Genomic DNA, 12,356 nt, shown 5'->3' with positions numbered 1-12,356 from the left:
CAATAGAAAATTAACATTCAATGGAAAAGCTAGATATAAACGGAAAGGAGCTTGTGTATGTAAACCAGAGGCATTTAAGATCTAACCAGCCTGTAAGCCTACAACTGTGTCTGCAAAGAAACAAATTGAAAGGAACCTCATTTTGAATTTGTGAGGTCAAATGTGCTTTGCCTGGTGTCTGTTTAAAGTCTATGGGTTACTGTTGCCTTGGTGAAGATTCACCTGAGAGTGATTAATTTGGGGATTTGTTTAAAAATTATTATGGTAGTAATTTGTGGACATGTGAATGTGTTTAATTTGTTGTTAAATTAATAAATATTCACTTTAGCTTTATATTAAAAAAAAACCTTTTGAAGCTCAGTGGTTTTATTCCTGAATTCAGAGTTGCATCTCATATGTACTAATTGAAAATATAAGTTATGACAGTTGTTCAAGTTTCACTCTGGGATTTAGACATCTCAGCCTTTACCAACTGCTATGTCATAACATACATATATTTGTACATTTTAAACCTTTTGTCAATAATTTCTGTATTTTAGCAATAAAATTAATTTTTAACTTGTTAACGTAAGGCGTATTTCTTGTACCAAGCTATACACAGTTAAATATATATTAAATTGGCAACATTACCTCCCTGTTAAATTCAAACTCTGTTATAACCAACTTAGGAGTGGGACAAAGAGAGGAGTCAGTTCACCCTTGTTAACCTGGTCATAATATTATATTCCAGGATGATCCTGGAATACAATAATGACTGCTGGCTATTTTCTATACTGCAAACTGTCTTCATAAAGCCACTCGTCCTTGTCTCCTCCACCCTCACCTCCAAGAACAAGTGAACTTCTTTGTCGTTAAGACTGAGACCATTCAATATGCTGCCTCTGTTACTTTGCTCCCTTCTCCTCACCATCCTCTAAGACTACCCCCTGCTTAAGTCCTGAACTCACTTTTTTTCTCTAATTTCTCTCCTATCTCTCCTCAGCATTCTGTGAGCTCACTTTGTCCATGAGACCCACCTCCTTCTCTTTTGGCTCTATTCCTATTTAAGTGTTGACCATCCAACTTTGCATCCTGGCTCCCATGTAAGCCAATACTGTTAACAGTTCTGTTCACATATAGACCCCTTATCCTTTAAATGTGCCATCAGCACTTCTCTCCTAAAAACACTAATACTTGACTCCCCAATCCTTGCAAATTACCACCCCATCTCCAATCTCCCTTGCCTCTCCAAGGTCCTTGACTGTGTTCTCCCCTCCCAAATCTGTGTCCATAGTTCCAGGAACTCCCTAGCAAACTATCCCTCCTTGTCTTTCTCAACTAGTCTGCAGTCTTTGACGTGGTTGACCACCTTCTAAAGCTTTTCCACCATCATCCAGCTGGATGGGACCGTACTTGCCTGGTTCCATTCTAATTTATCCAGTTGTAGCCAGCGTATGACCTGCAATGGCTTCTCTTCCCACTCCTACACTGTTGCCTCTGGTATCTCACAAGAATCTATCCTAAGTGTCCTCCCATTTCTAAGCTACATGCTGTCTCTTGGCAAGATCATCTGAAAACACAGTGTCAATTTCCACATGTCCAATGAAGACCCTTCACTCAAGCTCTCCACCACCTCCCTTGACTCCTCTACTGTCTCTAAGTTGTCAGGTCACTTATTTGACATCCTGTACTAGATGAGCAAAGATTTCTTCCAGTTAAATTTTGAGATGGCCAAAGTCATAGGCTGGGATTTTCCAGCCACATTGTGATGGGATCCACTGTGGGAGATGTGGCTACCTAGTCAAAAGTCCATTGACTTTTGGCAGGACTGGATGAACCCAGCGGCAGGCAGGACTGGAAAATCCTGCCCATTGTCTTTGGCCTTCACTACAAACCCCATTCCGTTTGACCTTGCTGTTGTAACTGATGCTGACATCAGCTTCTGGCCACTTATCCATACCATCACTAAGACCTCCTATTTCTGCCTTTGCAACATCACATGACTCTGCCTCTGCCTTACCTCATCTGCTGCTGAAACATTGTTGACTATTCCAATGCACTCCTAACCAGCCTCCCACCTTCTACATCAATAAACTTAAGGTCATCCAAAATTCTAATGCCCATCTCCCAAATTGCACCAAGTCTCACTTATAAGCCTCCGTCCTCACATATTGGGCAATGCCTTTATTTCAGAATTCATATCCTTCTTCTCAAGTCCCCACAATTCTTCCTATCTATATAATATCCTCCAGCCCTACAATCCTCTGAGATATCTGCGCTCCTCCAATTGTGGCCTCTTACACATCCCTGATTTTAATTACTCGACATTTGTTATTCCAGCAACTCCCTCGCTAAACCTCTAAGGTTCTCTATCTTTATTTCCTTCTTTAAGATGCCCCTTAAAACCTATCTCTTTGACTATTATCTAACCAATTATTTCATATGGCTCAGTGTTAACTTTTACTTTATATCACTTGTGTGAAGTGCCTTGGGGCATTTTGGGCTGTAACTTTCTTGGAGTGGCAATCAGCGTCAGACTGCCATTCCATGCCCAATTACTTATGTCGATTTTCTTCTGTGCCTGTCTCGCTCGACATTTCGACTCAGGCCAGGCGAAATCCAGGCAGTAGGGGATGAGTGTTTGGACCTCAGTTGGAGGATGGGACCTTGAGGTGGGGGGGGTAGGGGTTGAAGAGGGGGTGGGGTGGTTAGACCTCGAGTGGGTGGGGGTGGGCCCAGAGGAAGTCTGCACTCCTGGGCAATTACTGTGCAAAACCTTACCTGTGAACCTCTAAAGGGGATTCCCCAACACATCTTTGGGGACCCCCCAAATCAAATGCTTGGGGAGCTCGGAAGTTACGGCCCTTTTGATATTTCAAAGACACTGCATAAGTACAAGTTATTGTTGTTTTCGTAGTTTTGACTGTTGGCCAGATCTTTAATTCCAGCCATAAAACAAGGACTAGGTATTCCATTTCCCCACAATACCTTGCTTGGGCTCTGCATTTTTGTAGGCCTCAGAGTACTTGGATTTGGTGAAATGCATCATTTGGATCGTTGGTTTGCATTCCTCACATGAACCCATCCACTAGAATGGTTATAAAATGAGTCTGGGATACAGCGCAACTCCTGAGTGACATACATCTGTGAAATTGGCTGCTATCTTTGAGGTTTTCTGGTTACTATTGAAGAAGTAGGCCTCCAGAAGTAGGCTTTACAAAACTAAGTTCAACATTGCAAGCTACCAGCACCTTATAGTGTACTCTCATCTGATTTTAAGATCTGAACAGATCACAGGCACATTGCTAAATGTTAGTCATCCCTGAAAATGGGTAACCTTCCTTTGGTCCAAGTGAAAAATGAGGGATAAGGGCTGGGAACATCCACTCTAGCCCCATTTACATGACTGCCCTGACTGTACACCTATAGGAAGCAGTCCCACATTTCTGAAATATGGGAAATCCCAGAATGAACATAGGATAGCAGAAACATGAATTAGAAGTCTTTTCCGTCTCTGCAGAGCATGGCAACTGAGTAAGAATATTGGGTCAAGAAGTTTAGCTCAATGCAAATATTTCAAGTTTACTTCAATTGTTTGCAAAGTTGATGGAGGAGCCAAGTTGCTTTCAAAAGAACATGCAGTGAGAGGTGCTTTTTCCCTGGATATTTAATGCACTAAAGACCTTCTGAGGTGGCCAAGATGGGGTCTTGAGTTTAGTCCATGTTCAACAGAAGCTGTCATTTTGGTAAAAGAGTGAAACTTGAGCTAGGAATGGCTGTCTGGAGTATCACTAAGAATCTGGTTGCCACTTAAATAACTTGCTAGCACTCATTAAGGAGGCTGCTAGGCATTTTGGTGGCTAGCATTCCAACTTATACCCTCTCCTAACGGTGAACAACTGATTGGGAGGAAGCAAGCTTGCAGAGAATTTTGAGTGCTAACTTTAACTATTCACATGTTGCTGGAGGTTTGATGGATGGCTTGTGACTGGAAGTCTGTTTTCAGTGGGTTCTGCAAGGCTCAGTACTGGGTCCCCTGATTTTTGTGGTATATATTAATTATTTTTATGTAAATGTAGGGGGAATGAGCAAGAAGTTTGCAAACGACACAAAAATTGGCCATGCAGGAGATATCGAGGAGAGTTGCTGTAGACTGAAGGTAAATATCAATGGGCTGTTCAGGTGGGCAGGAAAGTGGCAAATGGAATTCAACCACAGAAGTGTGAGTTGATGCATTTGGGGAGGTCAAACAAGGCAAAAGATTACACAATAAATGGGAGGATAGCAAGAGGTGTTGAGGAAGTGAGGGACATTGGAGTGAGTGTCCACAGATCCCCGCAGGCAGCAGGACAGGTTAATAAGGTGGTTAAGGCGGCAAATGGAATCCTTTCATTTATTAGTCAAGGCATAGAATATAAGAGCAGGGACATTATGTTGAAACTACATAAAACATTAATTAGGCCACAACTTGAGTACTGTGTGCAGTTCTGGTCGCCTCATTACAGAAGTTACATAGGAGATTTACGAAGATGTGACAAGGACTGAAAAATTGCAGCTATGAGGAAAGATTGGATAGGCTGGTGTTGTTTTCCTTGGAACACAAGAGGCTGAGGGGAGATTTGACTGAGATGTACAAAATTGTGAGGGGCCTGGATAGAGTGGATGGGAAGGCCCTATTTATTTTAGGTCAGTGACTAGGGGGCATAGATTTAAAAAGATTAGTAGAAAGGTTAGAGGACAGATGGGGAAAAATGTTTTCACCCAGAGGGTTGTAGGGGTCTGGAACTCACTCCCTGAAAGGGCAGTAGAGGCAGAAACCCTCAACTCATTTAAAGAGTGTCTGGATAGGCATCTCAAGTGCTGTAACCTGCAGGGCTATGGAACAAATGCTGAGAAGAGAGATTAGGCTGGGTGGCTTATGTCTCAGCTGGCGCAAATACAATGGTCCAAGTGGCCTCTTTCTGTGCTGTAAACTTTCTACAATTCTAATAGTTTAAACAGCTTCTGTTAATTCAAACACCACCTCCCAACCTTATTTTGTGAGTTCTGGTTAAGCTCTTCAAAGACCTGGATGTAGATTTTCTCTCAAACATGGCTTCAAATTCCTGGTCTTCTCTTGATATTAAGAAGCTGTTTCTGCTCTGGTCCACAAAGGCCCAACTTCTATCCCTGCTATGCAGTTCTTTTGCAATGCTTATAGTAACTGATCAGTTTACTGCCCTTATGGAGTGCGAGTTAGAGAGACTGTAACACAGAATGGAGTTAGGTTCTAAACTAAAAAGAAGGTCCTTGAGGCACATTAAGTTGGCATAGGTGTAGACAGATAGAATATGGTAGTCTAAAAAGATGGGGGTGTAGATAAAGTGAGAGGAAATCTTATTAAAAATAAGCTGAAATGTTTGTTCAGCAATATACACAGTATCCATAATAAAATGGGGAAACTGGAGGCAATCATGCGATCTGAAGGAACCAGACATAATAGGGATTACTGAGAAAAGACTGCAGAAAAATCAGGACTGGCAATTAAACATTGCAGGATATAACATACTTAGAGAAGATAGAGAGGTAAGAAGAGGAGGTGGAGTAGCTGTTATGGATAGGTAATGGCAGTAGAAAAAAGGCACGCATCTATCAGCAAGACAAACATTGGATCCACATGGATAGAAATAAGAGGTAATAAAGGATCAATCACACTAATAGGTGCAGTCTAAAAAGCGCCGAATAGTGGAAGGGAGGTGGTGGAAGAAATGTGCAGACAAATTAGGGAAATTAGTAAAAAAAATCAAATAATAATCATGGGGGATTTCAACTACCCTGATATTAATTGGACAGAAGAGATAGGTAAAGTAAATAAGTGAATGGAGTTCCTACAACGTGTACAGTCATCCTTTCCAACCCAGTATGGAAAAGGTCCAACAAGGGAAGATTTACCATTAGATCCAGTAATGGAGAATGAGTCAGAGATAAAAGAAGTAAGAGTAAGGAAATATCAAGGCAACAGTGACCATAACATAATATGTTTTTTAAGATGATGATAGAGGACATATGTATCAGGAAAACCAAGGGCAGAATTCTTACCTCGATGGGTGGGCTGAGCCCATCGGCTTGGTGGCGGGCGGACAGCCGAACCCCACCGCCGAAATGGGGCCTGCCACCATTTTGAATGGGCGGGCCAATTAAGACCCACCCAGCGGCCTGCCCGACAGAATGCGCTATGCGCTTCCTGTGTGGGGGGTGGAGGGAATCCCCATCTGTCAAAGTGTGCTCTTTTGCGCATGCGCACTAAAGAGTGCACTGCTCCCTGAGGCAAAGTCCTGTTTTACGGAGATTCGTGAGAGGTAAGTAAACTCTAAAAATAGATAAATATTAAAATTATTAACATGTCCCCCTCATGTGACAATGTCACACGAGATGGGACATGTTAGTAATAAACACATAAAATTTATTAAATTTTTTAAAAACGGATATGAAACTTTATCCTGCCAGTGGATGAAGTTTCATTAATAATCTGTAGCCTGCTGGGGCTCCTGGCCTGCCCGCCAGCCTTAAGGTTGGCTGGGCAGGGTGTTTAATGAGGTTAATTAGCCTGTGAATGGCCTTAATTGGCCATTAACGTGGCGGTGGGTGGACAGCTGATTTCGCTGTCCACTCGCCTTCGTGAATATTTAAAGGGACCGGGATGACGTCGGGGGTTCCTCCCGAAGTCATCCCGCATCATTTTCCCCTCAGTGAATGGGCCCCGGCTCCAAATCACCAAGGCCTAAGTTAATAAATTGAAGAAAAACTGATTTTAAGGGGCTGAGAATAGAACATTCAAGATAAAATGGGCAACTGTAAAATGGCAAATAATGATTAGACCAAGAATGGGAAACATTTAAATCAGTGTTCATCAGATCCAGGTTAAATATATTTCAACAAATGGGAAGAACATATTAAACTCTATGGATGCTCAGGGGACACCTAAGGGTTAGGAAACAGGCATACATTAAGTACATAGACAGCAGAGGAGCACATGATCAGAGAGAATATGAAGAGATTGGGAGGGAAGTAAAAAAAAAAATTAGGAAAGCAAAGAGGAACTATGAAATTAATTTATCAAGGAACCTAAAACTAAATAGTGAAATATTTTACAGACATATCAATAAAAACTGAAGGCTGTGATGGGAATAGGGCCATTAAGGTAGAGACAGGATAATACTACAGATAACAATAGTGAGATGGCAGAAACATTAAATAAGTATTTCACTTTGGTATTTACAAGAGAGATAGAACCAGTAGACATGACATTGAATGATGAGATGAGTAATGGGATAAATACATTTAGAATTTTAAAAAGGGATGTATTGAATAAACTAAACAAACTCAAAGAGGATAAAACCCCGAGGGCAAAATTTTGCCATTGGCGAGCAGGGGATGGGGCCCGCTCGCCAACGTGTAAAATGACGCGGGATGACATTGGGCAGAACCCCCGATGTCATCCCGCCCCATTTAAATTTTCCGGTTGGCCGGGGCTCAGCAAAATCAGCTGCGGGTCCGCCAACCTGTCAATGGCCAATTAAGGCCATTGACAGGATCATTTATATAATTAAAGGACCTGCCCATCCAGCCTTAAGGTTGATGGGCAGGCCAGGAGCCCCAGTGGCAAATAGAGAAAATATGAAACCTCATCCACCGGCGGGATGAGGTTTCATGCAGGGTTTTAAAATTTTTAATAAAGTTATTTTGTTAATTATGAACGTGTCCCAACTCATGTGACATTGTCACGTGAGGGGGACATGTTAGGGATTTTTTTTCTATTTTTAATCTTTTTAAAAGTGTAAGCAATCTCCCTGAGGCAGCACTTAGCCTCAGGGAGATGTGCACTTTTTTGTGCGTATGTGCGAGAGAGTGCACTCTTGCTTTTGGGGAATCGCCCCCCTGCCCACACATGGAGCGCATAGCGCTTCCCGCCGGACATCACGCTGGGTGGGCCTTAATTGGCCCTCCCACGTAAAATGCCCGTGGGACCCGCTTCTCCGGCGGGGATCGTCTTCCCACCCGCTGGAGATTGGGTCAGTCCCACCCGCCCAACAGGCAGAAAATTCTGCCCCTAGTCTGGATGGATTGAATCCACAAATTTTAAAAGAATCTAGGGAAGAGCAGCAGAGGCATTACTACACATATTTAATAATTCATTACAAAAACGTGTAGGGCCGAAGAACTGATGGATAGCTAATGTAATTTCTATATTTAAAAAGCGGCAGGGGTGGGGGAGACAGACCATGTCCAGGGAACTATAGGCCAGTCAGCTTAATATCGGTGATGGGAAAAATAATAGAATCCTTACTAAAAAGGGGAACTAGAAAAACATCTAGAAATGAGAAACATAATAATGAGTAGTATAGATTTCAAAAGGAAAAATCTTGCTTGACCAACCCTATTGCTTTTTTGGCGAGGTAACAAAGAGAGTAGACAATGGGAATGCAGTAGATGTAATTTAACTGATTTTCAAAAATCCTTCGGTAATGTGTCCCCTGATAGAATAATGAATAAGGCCAGGGAATGTGCAGTTGGGGACAAATGGCAGAATGATTTGTTAGTTGGCTTTAAGACAGAAAGCAAATTATGGGAGCAAAGGGTAGGTATTCAGGGAGGCTGAAAGTGGGAAGTGGTTTTCCACAAGGATCTACATGCCGTTGTAGGCACAATGGGCCGAATGGCTTCCATCTGTGCTGTTAAAATTCTGTGATTTCGTGATTGAGTCTGGGACCACTGCAGTTCACAATTTACATTGATGAGTTGGAATCAGAGGAACAATTTCTAAATTTGTGGATATCAAATTACGGTCAATATTGAGGAGGATGCAACAAATTACAGGAGAAAAAGAGAAAGATTTGAATTTATTTATTTGCATTTTTGTTCACAACCATTGGATGTCTCAAATGCTTTACAGCCAAAGAGATAATTTTTGAAGTGTTGTAAATGCAGCAGTCGATGTGAACTCAGCAAACTGTCACAAAGAGCAATGTAATAATGATCTGATAATCTGTTTTTTGTGATGCTGATTTTGGAACAAATATTGGCCAGGACACCGGGGGATGGGGTTAACTCCCCTACTCTTCTTCAAAATACTGCCGGAGACCTTTTACATTCATCCAAGCAAGCAGATGAGGCCTCAGTTTCAAGTTTCATCTGGGAGACAGCAGTTCCAACAGTGCAGTGCTCACCACTGCACTGAAGTATCAACCTTGATTTTTGCGCTCAAGCCCTGGGATAGAACCTGAACCTGAAATATTATGATTCAGAAGCAAGCGTGCTAGCAACTGAGCCATGGCTAACCCAATGACCGAGGATATTCATAAATTTGCAGAATGGACAAATAATTGGCAAATAAATTTCAGTAAAGATAAATGTAATAGGAATAATAGCCCTTTATTACTTGAAAGATTTAAGTCTATGTGGGGTAGAGGAACAAAGGGATCTCGGACAATAAACACTCAATTACTAAAAGTTGCACCACTGGATAGCAAGTCCATAAAAACAGCAAAGCAAGTATGGGGCTTTATTTGTTGAGGGATAAGAACACAAGAACTTAAGAAATAGGAGCAGGAGTAGGCCATTTGGACCCTCAAGCTTACCCCGCCATTTAATAAGGTCATGACTGATCTGCCCCAGGCTTCAACTCCGCTTTCATGCCAGCTCTTCATGGCCCTCAACTCCCCAATATTATAAAAGTTTATCTACCTTTAAATACTTCCAGTGATCTAGCCTCCACAACTCCCTGGGATAGAGAATTCCAGACATTCACTACCCTCTGAGAAAAGAAATTCCTTCGCACCTCAGTTTTATATGAGTGTCCCTTTATTCTGTAACTATGTCCCCTAGTTCAAGGTTACCCCACTAGTGGAAACATCTTCTCAACATCTACCCTGTCAAGCCCCCTCAGAATCTTGTATGTTTCAATAAGATCACCCCTCATTCTTCTAAACTCTAATGAATAAAGACCTAACCTGTTTAGCCATTCTTGATCAGTCAACCCCTACATCCCAGGAATCAGCCTAGTGAATCCCTTTTGAACTGCCTCCAATGCCAATATATCCTTTCTTAAATACGAGGACCAAAACTGTACACAGTACTCCAGGCGCAGCCTCACCAGCACCTATACAGTTGTAACAAGGCTTCCCTATTTTAAAACTCCAACCCCTTAGCAATACAGCCCAAAATTCCATTTGCCTTCTTAATTACTTGCTGCACCTGCAGGCTAACTTTTTGCATTTCATGCACAAGAACACCCAGATCCCTCTGTGCTGCACTTTTTTAGAGTCGCTCTCCATTTAAATAATAGTCTGCATTTGATTTTCCTACCAAAGTGCACAACCTCACACTTTCCTACATTAAACTTCACCTGCTAGGTTTTTGTCCACTCATTCAACCTGTCTATATCCACTTGCAGGTTCCTCATGTCCTCATCACAACATGCCCTCTCAGCTATTTTTGTATCATCAGCAAATTTGGATACATTAAACTCTGCCCCCTCCTAAAAGTCATTAATATAGATAGTAAATAATTGAGGCCCTAGGACTGATCCTTGTGGCACTCCGTTAGTTACGTCTTTCCAACTTGTAAAAGACCCATTTATCCTGACTCTCTTGTCTCCTTGTGTTAACCAATCCTCACTCCATGCCAATACATTATCCCCAATACTGTGAGTTCCTTTCTTGTGCAATAACATTTTATGTGGCACCTTATTAAATGCTTTCTGGAAATCCAAATACTCTACATCTCCCCATTATCAATTCTGCTTGTTATATCCTTAAAGAACTCTAGTAAATTTGTCAAACATGATTTCCCTTTCACAAAACAATGAAGACTCTGTTTGATTGCATTAAGCTTTTCTAAATGCCCTTCCATTTCTTCCTTAATAATGGACTCTAGCATTTTCCCAACTACAGATGTTAGGCTGACTGGCCTATAGTTTCCTGCTTTTTGTTTTCCTCCCTTCTTGAATAGGGGAATGGCATAGTAATTTTCCAATATGTTGGGACCCTCCTGGAATCCAGTGAGTTCTGGGATATTTCAACCAATGCCTCCACTATCTGCAGCCACTTCCTTTAAAACCCTTGGATGCAGGCCATCAGGGCCTGGTGACTTGTCTGCCTTTAGTCCCACTTTGTCAAATACTTTGTCCCTCGTGACAGAGAACGTTACAAGATCTTTCCTCCCATGAGCTCCTTGCTTATCTGATATCTTTGGGATGTTTATAGTGTCCTCCACCGTGAAGACCAATGCAAAACTTCAATTTAAACTTGGTTTAAATTATCTGCCATTTCCCTGTTATTAACTCTCCAGTTGCATCCTCCAAGGGTCCCATGCTCACTTTAGGCACTCTTTCTCTTTTTATATACCCGTAGAAGCTCTTGTTTGTTTTTATATTTCGTGCCAATTTACTTTCATATTTTCTCCCTCTTTATTAGCTTTTTAGTCATCCGCTGCTGGTTCCTAAAAAAATTCCCAACCCTCTGGTCTACCATTAGTTTTCTCTGCTTTGTCTGCCTTAATTTTTGATTGGATACTCTCCTTGACCACTTTCGTTAACTACAGGTGGTTCATCCTTCCCATTGAATCTTTCATTTTGACCGGGTTAAATTTTTGCTGAAAATTATGAAGAATCTGCTTAAATGTTTGCCACTGCACATCCACTGACCTTCCCCTTTGTCTATTTTCCCAGCTCACTTTAGGCAACTCTTTCTTCATACATAGAATTGAAAAGTAGGTAGGTTATGCTAGACCTGTAACAAACCTTGGTTAGACCACATTTAGAATACTGCGTGCAGTTCTCGTTGCCATATTATAAGAGCAATGTAGAGGCACTGAAGAGGGTGAACTGAAGATTTACAAGGATGATGCCAGAAATGTGGAGGGACACAAAACAGGAAAGGATTGACAGGCTAGGTCTCTTTTCTTTTCAAAAAAGGCTGAAGGTTGACCAATTGGGGTCTTTAAAATCATGGGTAGAATGTTCTGCTTGCGATGCGGGGGTCGGGCCCTGCATGTCGGTGCCTAAAATGACATGCGGTGATGTCGGGTGAGCGTCCTGATGTCACTGTGTGCCATCGCGATATTTCGTTGGGCGGGCACGCGATGAAGTTTGACGCGCATCTGCCATTAATTAACGGGCTAGTTAAGGCCCTTAAATCATCAATCGACGGCCATGTTCAGGTGCCTGTGTGATTTTTGGGTGGGCGCATGGGTGCAACGAGCAGGCGGGTAAGAGACTTTTTCATTAAACTCATCCACGGACAGGATAAGAGGGCTCAGTGGGGTCATCAATCTGGTCTGTATTTATTGCAGAAAGTTTTTTAAACTTGCCTGTGTGATCTGCAGTAGTTCAGAATGAA

Source organism: Carcharodon carcharias, chromosome 4 (assembly GCF_017639515.1).
Source record: "Carcharodon carcharias isolate sCarCar2 chromosome 4, sCarCar2.pri, whole genome shotgun sequence".
Lineage (NCBI taxonomy): Eukaryota > Metazoa > Chordata > Chondrichthyes > Lamniformes > Lamnidae > Carcharodon > Carcharodon carcharias.
Note: the sequence above shows the minus strand (reverse complement) of the source record.